At 56.8% G+C, this 13,851-nt stretch overlaps 1 protein-coding gene across 1 annotated transcript in view; it reads right to left on the bottom strand.

The window, feature by feature from the left end:
- Window positions 1-12,701, bottom strand: part of Tcf20 (transcription factor 20) — a 160,141-nt gene extending 147,440 nt beyond the window's left edge. Inside the window, exon 1 of the mRNA XM_050128155.1 lies at window positions 12,572-12,701. The gene's annotated coding sequence lies outside the window, so the exon portion shown is untranslated. The remainder of the gene's footprint in view (window positions 1-12,571) is intronic.
- Between the last annotated feature and the right edge of the window lie 1,150 nt (window positions 12,702-13,851).

Raw genomic sequence — 13,851 nt, 5'->3', positions numbered from 1 at the left:
TCCCTAGGGAACAGTCACCACTAAAATACAGAGGGAACTGAAGGCAGCTAGGTAGTGCTGGGGATTCCTCTCTTCCTAATGGAGTCCATAAACCCTTCCTTCATCCTTCATCCCAGCATCCCAGGCTGCTGAGGGATGCTCCCATCTGCCCCACCAGGGTGAGCCTGTCGCAGTCTGGCACCCAGCCTGAAGACACCTGTGGGAAAAACAGTCATAGGATGGGGGAAGGGGAAGCCTGGGCCTCTAAACTCCCCTCTCCAGGGCAAAAAGATTTATCATCCCTCAGAAGCCAAGTAAGGACAAGCAGGATGTGTGTGCCAGGAGGAGGAGGGAGCGGAGACTGGAAAGACCGAACATGGGCTCTGCCACGGTAACAGGGAGTCATGGATGTTAGGGGAAAGTGGTAAGGCTTGTGGGAATGGCTGGCCATAGCAGATACATCACGGAAGCAATGCTGGACGTCACCATGGGAACTCACAAGTTGAGATGGTAGTGTGGTAGTACCTCGCAGTTGGGAGGCAGTTCGGGGCTAGAGCCAGGGCAAAGGAGGAGGCAATGCTTAGTCCCAACACCTGAGTCTTCTTCCTCCTCCTGCTTGCCCTGTCCCTAAGCCAAACCACATTGGTTGAAAGCTTAGCAATGTGGTAGAGGGAATGTGGACTCAGGCCACCAGGTTCAAACACAGGTTGTGGCCTGGAATGACAGAAGACTCACAAGCCATCTAGAAGACCTGGTTATCTGCTGGGCTCTGTCCTGTCCTCCACCACAGGGGGCCCAGGTCCCAGCCCTACTACTCCTCATTTGAGACCCCTGCAGGGCAGGAAGGCCCTTGACCCAGGGACTCTGAAGCTATCAGGCATGCTACAGCCTCCAGGGGCATCACCTTCCCATGCTATGGACCCCAAGTTCCCCAAGTACAGCAAGTAAAAATGATACCCCCCTTCCCAGAGCAAACAGAAAGGTTAAAGGTCAGAGCACTGGCATGTACTTTCCCAGCACAGGTCATGAAGCCTGTGCCTTCTCTGTCTCCAGGTGCTTCACACTGTTCAGGTGGACGCTCCCTCAAGCCCCTCCCCCACCTCCCTCCAAACCCTGCTGCCTCTCAGAAAGCCCACCAAATGATGACCCCTCCCCAGAGATGCCAAGACCACTCCCACAGGGTACTTAAACTGCCCCCCCCCCGCCCCCAGAAAAAGATTCATGGTTTTCTGGACTTTCCTGTCTCCTTTCCGGGAGGCTGGAAAATCATCTGGGAGCACTGTATCCAATAAACCTGGACTTTTCTAATTCCGTGTGATTTGGTCTGATTTGTATTGCTATGTCAGCTTATCAGGGTACAGAAGTGTTTCACACACCTCTCCCCTCTACCCAGGACCTTTGCACACACACATTCTTCCTACCTAGAACATTCTTTGTGGCCTCCCCACCCCCACCCATGGCTATTCTGGACTTGGCTGCCACTCCTCCAGGAAGCCCTCCTAAGACCCCAGATGAACTCAAGGTCTCGCAGGTCTCCACTACCAGGAACAGCAGGGACCGTGAGGGGTGAGGAAGCTGCCTTGAGGGTTGTATGTGTCCACGGAAACCACTGATTCAGCTTACACAGTGTGGGAAGTGTTCCAAGAGGCGGCGACCCCTCCGTCTAAAATCAGAAGCTTAGAGATGTAAAGAAGACCCAGCACCCACTTTGCAGATGGGAAAACTGAGTTCTAGAACTAAGGGCTACCCTACAACTGTCAGAGAAGCAGCTCTGTTCCATGAGTTCCAGGCTCTGCCAGGTTCCCCACTCCTGGGGGGAGGTGGGGGGAGCATCACTCTTCCCTGGGGCAGCCCCAACATCCTACCTGGGGGCTGCCTGGTCCTGTGGATCACCCTGTGGGCGGGTGGCTGTCGACTGGAGTATCACTGGGCGCCCGAATGCGCTACCAAGCAGGGCAGCTGGCAGCAGCGCAGCTCCGAACCAGCTGTTTGGATGACAAACTGCGTTCAAGCTTCATTAGGGTAATCACGGGCTCCCCTCCCGGCAGCGCCGCGGAGCGCGACTGTCAACCTGAACTAATCAAACCCGGCCCCAGGACACCCACCCGCCTGGCTGACAAGCCGCTAAGCCGCGGAGCCACTTTGAACAGCTCTGGCTCACTCGGAGGTGGCGGCAGGGCTGGGCCCTGGAGACAGACAGCCTGGGAGTCCTGCTGCATGCTCCCTGGGACCCTATGAGCTTCAGGGCTGTCAGGGCAGCTAGTCTAACCACCACTTCTTTTGTTGTAGCCATAAATAGAGCTTGGTGACGAGGCCATTCCGAGGGAGGGGTGAAGCCAGACAGAAACCCTGGTCGGTGGGCCCATCATCACTGACCCATTGCCTGTCCCTCTGGGAGTCACTGAGGACTAGGAACAGCTGAATGGCTTCAGCGAGTCCCTTTAGCCCTGCACCCCAACAGGAACTTGGGGAATCTGGTGACCAAGATGTGGGAAGCAGTTTGACAAGCAGTGGGGTCACTGCTCAAGCAGACACAGCTGTGAGGGCAGGTCCCCCCCCTACTCAGCTGAGTGGCCCTTGGGCAGCTGTCCCTACCCAAAATCAGAACCAGGCCGGAGCGACATGTCTGGTTTCTTCATTTGACAGCTGGAGAAACCAAGGCCCAGCAAGGAGGGGCGGGGACCAGAGGCAATGACAGATATCAGAAAGTGTGGGGTGTTGGGACTGAGGCTCGTCATTCATCCACCCATTCACTTGACAATGGGAGCTCTGCATTGGGCACTCAGTACTTGCTGAATGAACAGATGCCTGCGAGGCTGCGAGCATGAATGGATGCCTGGTGCTAGGGACTCAGCCATGAACTCAGCAGATACTCGCCCTGCCTCCTAGAGTCTGTCTAGTGGGAACAGCCAAGCAACAGATAATTAATTACACACGACACAGGCAACAAACTAGCTAGATAACAGCCACCAGGAGGGCCACTGCCTGGTCTGGGAAGGTCCAGCAGGCTAGCTGAGGGAGGGAACATGCCGGCTGGGACCTTCAAAGAATGGCTGAAGGCAGACAGGGTGGGGGTAGAGGGCACACAGCACGTGCAAAGGCCCAAGGGTCAGAAGAGCTTGGGGCTTTGGAGGACAGAGTTGCATCTATATGGCTGGAGGGTAGCTATGGCTGTAAAAGCCAAAGATTTAGCTAGATCAGAAGACCTGGGTCTTCATCATAAGGGTCGCAGGAGCCTCTGGAGGATTAGAAGCAAAACTAGTGGCTAGTTCAAATTCCAGCCCTACTGCCTTCTGATCCAGTATTAGCTCAGACAACTAGGGCAGTCAATGTGCTGTCTCAAAAGTGGATATCCTGGGAACCCATGCAGATGTGGCACAGATGGGTAAAGTCAGCCTCTACTGACATGACACCATGGTGACTGGTGAAGGTATGGGGGTGCTTCCTGGCACTGGCAACCCTGATCTGGATCAGCACGTAAGTGTTTACAGTCTTGTGCTTCAGGTGTGTGCACCTTTCTGTGTTGTAAGGCCTCCAGAAGTTAACAACAAAACCCTGGCTCCATCCCTCTATCTCTGTCTCTGGTTTTACATTTGCAGAATGGGGACAGTGCCAAGGGCTACCTGGCTGTGCACAGGGCTTAAGAAACTGCCACACTCCCAGGCTGTGCACGCCCTGGCTACCCTACCCAAGTACCCAACAGCGAACATAGGTCACACAAGCGTCTGGCATAGTGGCTGAGTGCTTGCTTAGCAATCTGCAGCACTGCACAGACTGAGCACAGTGGCTCAAACCTATAATCCCAGCATCAGGAGCTGGAAGGATGAGGGTGAGGAGTTCAAGGTCATCCTCATAGGTAGTTCTAGCCCAGCAATGGATACACCAGCACCCCCCCACACACACACCAGAACAAAAGGACAAAGAAAATAGTGAGTTTTCCCCATACTCTGGCCTTCTTGGGCCCCCAGTTTCCCCATCGGTTAAGGGTCAGCGATCTCCACTTGCCTCAGAGGTCATGGGCACCCTTGCAGCCTTTCTGCCCCAGGTCATGGGCCTAAGAAGGACTAAAGGAATGAACACACAGCTGTCAAATGTCACTCCTAGTTCTAAATAAGGTAGGTGCTGGGCAGAAGCTCACTGTCCAGTGCCACACACCAGCAGATACCAGGTCAGACCCAGGCCTCCAAATGTCACTCTTAAGGATGTCCATCCTGTTCACCTACTGTGTCCTAGGCCTGGCAGAAGAGCCCCTGCAGGAGGAGCAGCAACCTGAAATCATGGCTTTTCCATGGGAAGATTCAGGAATGCAGGCCAGGTGCATACTTGCCTGGGCAGGCACTATAGCTGACCTAGAAAAAGAGGCTCCAAAAGGCCTTGAGCCAGGCACCCTGATAACTACACTAGTATTCTAATGGGGCTGTCTTCAGAGCCTCATGGGATGGGCCTTGGTATCAGAATCAGCAGCAGCTCCATGTGACAGAGGGAGAAACTGAGGCTTCACAAGGCAGAGTGTCCTAGGACTCTTCAGTGAGAAGTCAGGAAGTAATTAGATGGCTGGCATCTCCCCTCCCCCCCTCCACCCACCCTGTGGTCACCACGGGGCACAGCTCAAGCCCCTGATGGGACACTGATATGCTCTGTGTGGGTCTCTCCACCACCTGGGGCCACTCAGCCAACACACACCCACTGTATGCTGCAAGCAGTCGTGGAGTTGGGCCTCGAGTGGTGACCATGGCTGCAGGAATACCAAAGATGGCTCTATTCACTTACACAACAGTGCCAAGAACCACAACAGCAATTGTGGCTACACACGTAGGGACTGCAGGTGCCAGGTGTTGCACTGAAAAGCCATCTTGTTCAGCCCTCCCAGCAGCCTCACGGGGGATTGGCTGTTGGCTCTAGATTCTGGGATGCGAGGTTGAGTTAGACCTGTTGGCAGCAAATTTAGTGATTATCCTTCTCACGACCCTTCCTGATCCCCTCAACAGAGGGACCCCACAGAGCTGCAAGATGAATCTGGACTCCACGCCTGTCCCACACTTCATGGCTGAAGTACAGGTTCATCTTGTAGTCCGTGTAGAGTACCTGGAGGTACCCTATAGGCTCTAACTCACTTTGCTCTAGCCTATGCTCCTAGGATATGGGCTCTGTGGAGAGGCTGGAAGTGGCTCTGCTCACACCAGCTCAGCCTCAGAGGTGCTCTCTGTGAAGGCTTCCTCAGGGGTGAGGAGCAAGGGAGGCAGACTGCAGAGTAGACTTTGTATCCTTTCCCCAGCACTCCATGACTGGCATACTCTCTCCTCTAGCCTCAGAGAGAAACCTCCACCAGGGCCTCGCTAACACGCATGCTTTCTCCAGCACTCCCCAGCCTTCCTCTGTAGCTCGGCTCACACCCAAGGCACACCTGTGTGTGCTTGCTAGCCTTCCGCTGGCCCTTCTTACTGTCACAGGAGCTCCCTGAGGACCAGGGCAGCATCTGCTTTGTTCACAAATGCCAGCACACAAATGGTACCAAATGGGGCCTCAGTATCCCTATGAAGTGACTGAATTGGCTAATCCAAGGCTGCCAGGCAAGAAACGGTGGGACAGAGTGGGGCAGCCATAACCCTGTCCCTGAGCAGAGTCAAATGGGAAGGGGAAAGGATTCCACAGCAGAGGAAGAAGCCTGGTGAGAAGTGGGCTGTAGGATCTTGGCAGGCCTCAGTGCAGTTAGAGGGGGGAAGAGAGGCCAGGAGAGCCGGGAAGGGGGGTGAGAGGGAGGCCTCTGGGGTTCTGGCACTGAAGTGAAACTTCCCAGAACTCAGACTACCTCCCCGTCCATTTCCCCAGAAACACATTGCTACCCAGGTTGGCAACTAAGTATCAGAGGGCTAGTTACCACCTTCCGTTTCTGTATCTACTCACAAGCGTGGGTGGCCTCCCAGCCATGCCGGCTGTGTGGCCTTGGTCGGCTTGGGGCTTCTTCCAGCAGACTCAAACAGATGGGCCAAAAAGCTTGAGAAGCTTGGGTGAGTGCCCTGCTGGAGACTGTCAGGGCCACAGCCAGAAGCTGTGGCAAACATACCCCAGCCAGGACCCGGTCAAGTGCAAGAATGGTCTGTGACCAGAGTAGCAGACAACCATCCCACACCATGCTGCATCCAGCTGGCAAAGCTGGCCTCGAGGCTCAGGTCGCTGGGTGGGAAAAGCCACAGAGATAGACACCCTTGGCTCCCGGACCCTCTGTTAGGATGATCTCAGCTTTAGCCACCAGATCTAGATGTCCCATGAGCTCCCACCCAGCTCAGACCTGTTCCAGCTGGTGTCACTTACTCCCAGGAAATCTGACAGGCATTCCCCTGCCTCCCCGCACTACGTGGACAATCCTAGCTCCAGCCCCAATGTGGTCTTCCTCCTCCTCTCTCTGCTATGACAGACCCTTTAAAAGACCTTCTAGGACCCAGTCTAGATGACCTGACACCTACCCATCCATGAACACCAAACTCCAGCTACAATGGTCTTTCTGTCCACCACAGGACCTTTGTACGTGCCTGTCTCAGGATTCTTCCCCCCCCCCCCCCCCCCGCCATCTCTCTCGCCCCATACTAGGCACTTGAAGCCCTAGGACAAATGCCTCCCCTTTGGAAAGGCCTCTCCAAAGCACCCCAGCCAGTGGTAGCTATATGCCCAGAGTACCATGTATCACATGACTGTCTCCCATGTGCCTTCCTCCTTGCTGCTGTGTGTGAATCCTTCAGGCTGCATCCACAGGGCCTGAGACACAGAAGGTGATCCAAAACCTGGCGATGCTGAGTGTGTGAACCAAGCAGTCTCCCTACTGCAGTCTGATCTGACCATTCAAGGGGCCCTGGGCCTCCCCTGGACATGCCATGGCCTTAAGACCGTGGCCCCTAAGCTCCGGCCTGCCTGTGGCCTCCTCTATGTCTCAGAACCACACTCCCACTCAACCCCTTCCCAACACCTCCTCTGACCTGCCTGTTCCTGCCACCAATCCTTCTTCCCACAGTGCTCCCCGGCCCTCTTCTCCTTGGCATCCGCTCCCACACCGCACCTCCTTTCCCACGACTTCTGCTCATAAGCCCAGGGCCCAGGGCCACTGCCCCACAGCCAGTACCTGGTGTCCCTACCCTTTCACACCCCCCATCCGCCGCCCCAGCTGGTCTCTCTACCTAAGTGCTCTTCTTCCCCTTCCTTGATGAGCAAACTCTGGTTCTTCCTTTAAAACCCAGTTCAGAAATGTCATCATCTTTGTAAAACCCTGATTTTTCTCCTGCATCAGTCAGGGCTCCATCAGCGGTGAGGGAAAGAAACAACATGAAACAGCTCCAATGAGAAAGGGGATGTGTCAGTTTATGTAACTGACAACTCCAGGTGTGGCTCTGGGTGCCACTGGATACGGAGGCCCCAATAATGCCCTCTACTTTTTGCCTCAGCTCTGCCTAACCGTCTCCCAGGTTCTCCACCCTCAAGGTAGTTGTGGGAGAGGATGGCAGGCAGCTTTGCCTTCACTTTCAATGGCTTCAGCAAGCACCGAAAAATCTAAGGCACCATGGACCAGGCAGCGGGTCCCTGTACACTCAGACCCGAGTGAAAATACAGGAAAGCCTGTGACTAGACTAACAAAGACGGGGAATATACCCATTTCCCAATGGGCCACTGAGGCCAGAGGGGTGCGGCTCCTGTGGGCTGTGAAGCAGGTCCTCAGGATGTTCCATACCTGGATCCATGTAGCACACACCCTGTCTCCACATATACCCTGCATCCCTCACAACTGGGTCTTCAGTGCCCAGTCTGTGACAGTCCCAGGGGAAGGGCTGAGACGCCCGACTAAAGGAGGTCAGCTGCACAGAGGAGGTCTGCACATGTGCAGTGTAGTAACGGGTTAACTGGCACCCCTGCCAGGCAGCAGATCTGCATTCTCACGGAGGCCTCAGGGGGACACAAAGCTGACATGGCAACACGGGGAGTCATAAGGGAGGTACCCAGAGGGCTCCCGGGTACAGCACAGCCCCAGAAGCCCAGCTGCAGGGGCTACTTGGCCAATCCCGGAGAGCTGCGAGTGGCAGGGTTGGGGAAATAATTACCAAGGAGGCTGGGAGGGAGGCGGGGAGGCTGGCGAGAGGCTTAATGAAACTGCTAACGCGTTAGTGATTCCTGCCTGCTCAGAAAGGCGGAGGCAGACAGCCATGTTGCCAGCTCCTGCAAGAAGGCTGCCAGGCGGGACTGGCTGGGCACGCACAGGCGGCAACAATAGGCACCTCTGCACCATCGTCTCTCGACACGTGACTTTCAAAAGGCAATCTTAATACATTACAATTGAAATGACAGTCTACTCCAACATCCATGAAATTAGGCTGGAGTCCGTTTAGACTAGGGATACAATTCAGGTTAAACACAACTAGACAGCTAAGTGCTGGCGAGAATTGGATATCTGGTCCCATTTTCCAGATAGGAAGCTGGGAACCTTGGAGGTCCTCATAGGGAGCCAGGAAGGTTCTAGAAATCATCCAGCCCCCTCAGCCCTTCTCACCACTCCCATATATTTGTATTCTTAGAAAGCTCTGTGGGGACAGGTGGACAAAAGAGTCCCAAAGATGCCTCCAAAGAGTCAAAAGCACAGTCACATAGCAAAGTCCCCCGGGTAAGGGCTCTTCTTGTGGTTCTCTTCCCTCAAGATGTACGTTTAACAGCCAATGTGGTCTGCACTGTGATTTTCAGTCTGACATCTCAGGTCTTTAGACATGGAAAGAGGTACAGAGATGTCAAGTGCTAATGGCCAAGGATGGCTACAGTGGTACAATCCAAGAGCCAGTGTTTAATATCCTCAAAGTGTGGACTTCTGTTCAAACATTCCACAGGGTGCAATGGGTGCTAAGTACCCCTCGGCTGGCAGCTGGAGAGATACAGAGGTTCAGACAAGCCACTCCCCACTTCTCCAGGTTGCAAAGGTTGCCAGAAGTACATGAGAATCACTGGGGAAGCAACCCGAAGCCAGCAATGGCCACAAAAAACAGGGCCTGCTCTGCTCCGCTCTGTCCTGAGTTACCATGTGATCCCCTCAACTGCAGGACCAAGAACCAGGGCACAGAGGCTACATGCCTTGGAAAGTGGCCCTCAGAAGCTGAGCATGGAAGGAGGGTCTGGAAGGGGTTCAAAGCTGCCTTCTACTACAGAGTGTCAAGGCAGCCTGAGCTACATGAGAATGTGTCTCAAAAGACCGCATGTGCCCTTCACTGGTGGGAGTCCATTCATCCTGCAAGAACCCCCTCTGGGGTTCACCTATACCCTTAAGAACCAAGAAGCTACAAACCTACAGACCTGAGGCCAGTAATCACAGTTTAGGGGCAGAAGACACTGGGCAAGGGGTGGGTTCTCCGTATCTGTGCACTCAAGGAACTGTGAGCTCAGGAACTGTCCATCCCCCTGATGGATAGTCAGGTCTGGAGCCAGGCAGGCCAGGAACTCAATGACTAGTTGGTCTTCCCATATCAAAGTCTGGGCTGAACAAGGTCTGTGTAAGAAAGCAGGGCCATGTCTGCCTCAGTGGTACCTCCAGAACCTTCCAGATAGCCTAGGGAGGCTCTTTGTGGGATGCCCAGCCGTTCATGAGGCCTGATTACTTGTTCCTGGGTCTGTGTCTCCAGAGGAGTGACCGAAAGGTAAGACCAGCACTGTGGGGATAAGGTTCTGGGACAGGAGCTCATTCAGGACGAGTGAGTGAGTGACAGAGAGAACGAGAATGATGGACAATCCAATACCACCCCACCTGCTGCTGCGGTCATGCTCCAGGGCAGCCTGCTCAATGAGCAGACTCCGCTTCTGTCTGCTGCAAAGACCTCTTACTGCAAGAAACCAACCCTGGCCCTCAGTCACTGTCAAACCAGAAACTGAGGCTGAGGGTCCTGGCCCCCACAGAATTCAAACCCACACAGCAGGGCCTCAGCATCTGCTCCATCCACATTTTGTAAGGCATGCCTCCACACACTCATTGGATCCCCATCCCCCACCACACCCCAGGGGGACAACCATGCTCTGGCCTCAGACAAGGACCCTCAAGCGCAGAGCAGTGGAGACCAAGGTCAGAGTCTCCAGAACATACAAGGTCTCAGACTCAGACAGCTCCTCCAATCCCTCATCATCTCTTCCACACGCCAAAGCCGCCTCCTTCCCCATCATCAACGCAATAAAGAAGGGAAGGGGGAGGGGAGTGGAAAGTGGAGGGGAAAGGAAAGGAGGGGAGCCCCCCCACAGCCCGCAGCAGGCTCCTTTCTGGTCAGGGGAAAAGCCTCTAATGAAGGCCCTTCGATGCCGCTGAGCTGGCGGTGTCAGCCTGGGAGCCCTGCGGAGCTGCGGGCCGTGCATCTCTGCCCCCAATTAGCACACAGGTCCTCCATCAAAGCATGTGCCTGCTGCCAGAGGCAGAGGCCACAGGGACGGCCCTTCCAGCAGTGGGAGGAGGCCAAGGCTCTCTGGCAGGCCCTGGCCTCTGCCCCTTGCCTTTTGGTTGGGGGGGAGCCTAGCCCCCACCTCTCACCCTCTCCAATCAGCCAGCTCAGGGCAGACGCCGTCACCCCGGGGGACGCGCTAATGAAGATGGCCGACATTAATCTCTTCCCTCTCCCGACAGGTCAATTTATAGTTCCATGGGGAGCCCTGGCGCCCAGCCAGAGGGCCTGACATAACTCTCCCTGCTCCTGAGGAGGACATCAGGGGTGGGCTTTGATAGGCAGAGGGGGCTGGTGGTCCCGAGAACAGGTCTTCAGTTTAAAGCATCCACCATTACCACCCCCAGCAAATACAGGTGGCAGAGAAAAAACACAGGGCGCCTTGCCTGGAGGGCTGAGGGGGATTGCCAGCCAAATCAGTCCTGGATCCCCAGTTGGGCACCCTCCACAACAGGAGCCCTACCCCCCCCAAAAGAGGCAGGCTTTCTGCACCTCACTGATCCTCCAGGAACGTAAGAGCCTCTCGGCTTCTGCTCAAGTGCGTTCCTCAAAGACTGTGAAGCTAGCCACTAGAGCCGGGCCCTGACTGGACCCTGGAGACCCATCAGCCTACTCTCCCGAGGCTACTGGAGGAGAGAGACCTGGAAGTGTCCGACTGCACTAAGCACCTTACATGAAGGAGTTGTCAACAGCTGCTGGGGGTACCTTTGGGAGGGGTGTATTCACCCCACCTACCTAATGGAAGAGGGATGGGGAGGGGCAGACGCAGTGGGGGGCTGAGGCTGAACAAGGGTGGGGTCAAGGAAGCAGATTATCTTAGGCAGGGAAGATGGGAAAGCAGAGGACAACAGGCTCCCTGGGCATTGCGCTGGTAGTGGGCAGAAGCTGAGAAGCCCAGCCTCAGGGGACTCTCAGGAGTTTGGCCTAGTTTAGATCTGTGGACAGCTGAGTTCAGTCAGCCTGCTCAGAGCAGCATTTTTCAAAGCTTGGTAATGGTGTCCCAGGCTGACGGTCATGCAGGGGAGGAGCGGCAGGTATGTCTGGGTCATAGGGAAAAGGAAGGACAGATGTCTTGGGGCAGAGCAGAACTTCATAGAGGACCGAATGGACAAACAGGTACCGGGCGTCTAGCAGGTAAAGGCCTAGGTCTCTAGTTTGGAAACTGGGTGGGGAAAGGATCACAAGCCTGGGAAGGTTTTAGCAGGCCCGAAATGCCAGACCCGAGTTTGGTTGGGAGAGACCAAGACCTAAATATTAGCTCCAGGTCCAACTGTGAACAGCATGGGACTTCTCTGCTCTTGGAGAAGATCATTTCCCAGGCAGGAAGGAAACCAGAGGGGAAGATTCTGTAGGGGAACAGTGAGAGCCAGGCAAGGGCAAGTGTGGGCACAGAGGTCCAAAGCTGCTCAGGGCTGTCCTGCTGGAAAGCACAAGACCTGGCTGCCCCAGCTCCCAGTCCCTGAGGCTGGCCCTGGCCCTGCACTTACTAGATGCTATGTGACCTGCCCAGGGGATGTTCTTTTCCCCAGGCCCTCTTCCCCACCTCCTCCTCCTTCACCTAACTCCTCTGCAACCCTGGGAGTGTCCCCTTTTCCCTAGGATGAAGACTAGGGCCTCAGGTTAGGCGCAGTCAGAAGGAACCTGAGTCCCATTGACCCCAAAATACACTGTCATGTAAAAGAAAGAACAAGGCCTAATAAAGAGCCCAGACGCTTACAGTGGCTGCATTATGATGGCGGGACAATGGATGATTTTTTTTTCCCCTCTTTGCGACAATGAAATATTCATATGCTCATTCTGTTGCCAGTGTGTGCCTGGAGGGGGCTGCCGTGGCTTTGGTGTCAAGCAATCGTGGGGTCAAATCCTGGTTCGTCCAGCTCCTAACTGGGGACCAAGGGCCAGCCATCTGCCCTTTTGGCCTCTGTTTTCTCATCCGTACAATGGGGACAAACGCCCCTCACTCCAGTCCACCGCGCGCACAGTAGGCACGCAGCTAAGTGCCAGCCTCGGAGCATCACACCCCCGCGTCGTCGCCACCTGTCCAGCCTCCAGAGGGAACTCGGGACGCCCCCACGTGCCAGACGCTAGCGCTGGGCGAGCGCCGGGCCCCCCTCCCACCTCCCCGCCGCGCCCCACCGCCCGCTTACCCTGGCGGCCGGAGGGCCGGCATCGGTCCCGCAGGAGAGCCCGGGCAGCGGGGCCGGGCTCCGGAGCGCGGGCCGCGGGCGCGGGCAGGGCGCGCGGGGGCGCGGGCCGCGCGCTCCGGGCCGTGCGCCCCGCGGCCGCCGCGTCCTCGCCTCCAGCGCGGGCCCCCGCGCGCCCCGGCCGGCCCGGGGGCAGGCCCTGCGCAGCGCCGCGCGGGTGGGGGCGGGCCTCGCGGGCCCTGGAGAGGCGCCCGGGCGGGCGGCGCGGGGCTCCCGGCGGGGCGCGGGCGGCGCCGCTGCGGTGGCCCCGCGGCTGAGTGGTGGGGCGCGATTTACTGGCTGCAATTCCCGGCGCCCCTCGATGGCACTTAAGAGAGACCGGGAGGGAGCCGGGGAGAGCGGGCGGAGGGCGGGCGGAGGAGGGGCGGCGGGCGCCGTGCGCCGGCGGGGGAGGGGCGCGGGCGGGGGCGGGCGGGAGGTGGGGAGAGGCCCGGATGGAGGCGGCGGGCGGCCGCGGCGCGCAGGGCTTGGGGGGGGGCGCTCCACCCCCGCCCACCCGCGCCCAGCCCCCCGTGCGCCGGCGCTGCTGGAGGGGGGACCCGCCCCCCTGCAGTGCCCCACCTTCCACCGGGCAGCTCCACCCGGTGCCCCCATCACCACCGCAACCAGAGAGCAGAAACTCTTGGCCCAAACACCAAATCCAGCCTGAAGCCATGCTTGGTTTGACGCGATGGTTGTTGTTTGTGTTTTTTTTTTTAATTAGAATTAATTCCCATGATTTAAAAATGGGAGCTTTTCTCATAAAAATCCACATATCCACGCAGCTTGGAAAAGAGAAGGCTGGGGCAGATGCCTCCCAATCCTGCAGCGACTCTTGGCAGAGGTCTGGGCAGACAACACTGGCCTGCAGCTGTCCTCAGTTCCCACCAGGCCCACCTGCGGGTCCCTTAGCCCCGCACTCCTGTTAACCTGCAAATCCCCGAGCCCTGGCAGACCCTCTCTGTAGGATGCCCGCCCCGCTTAAGGCCTTCTCTAAAGACTCCACACTGATGATACCCCCTCCCAGTGCCCACAGCCCCCCAGGAGTTGGCAGCGCCTGCCCCGCCTGCCTGCTTCCTCACAGGCTGGCATCCATGTCTCTGTGGCTGCCTGTCACCGCAGGGCTGCTGCTCTCTGGCTGGATCTACCTCCATCCTGGCTCTAGGCCTAACCCACAGTAGGCACTCAGTAAGTGTTGGCTGAGCCGCAACGGAAGAATGGCCGGGATTGGGATTCCAGGAGGC

The sequence above is a fragment of the Alexandromys fortis genome, unplaced genomic scaffold, assembly GCF_014885135.2.
Source record: "Alexandromys fortis isolate MF-2015 unplaced genomic scaffold, M_Fortis_MF-2015_v1.1 scaffold_28, whole genome shotgun sequence".
NCBI classification, from domain to species: domain Eukaryota; kingdom Metazoa; phylum Chordata; class Mammalia; order Rodentia; family Cricetidae; genus Alexandromys; species Alexandromys fortis.
This window is presented reverse-complemented; position numbering and strand designations above follow the sequence as displayed.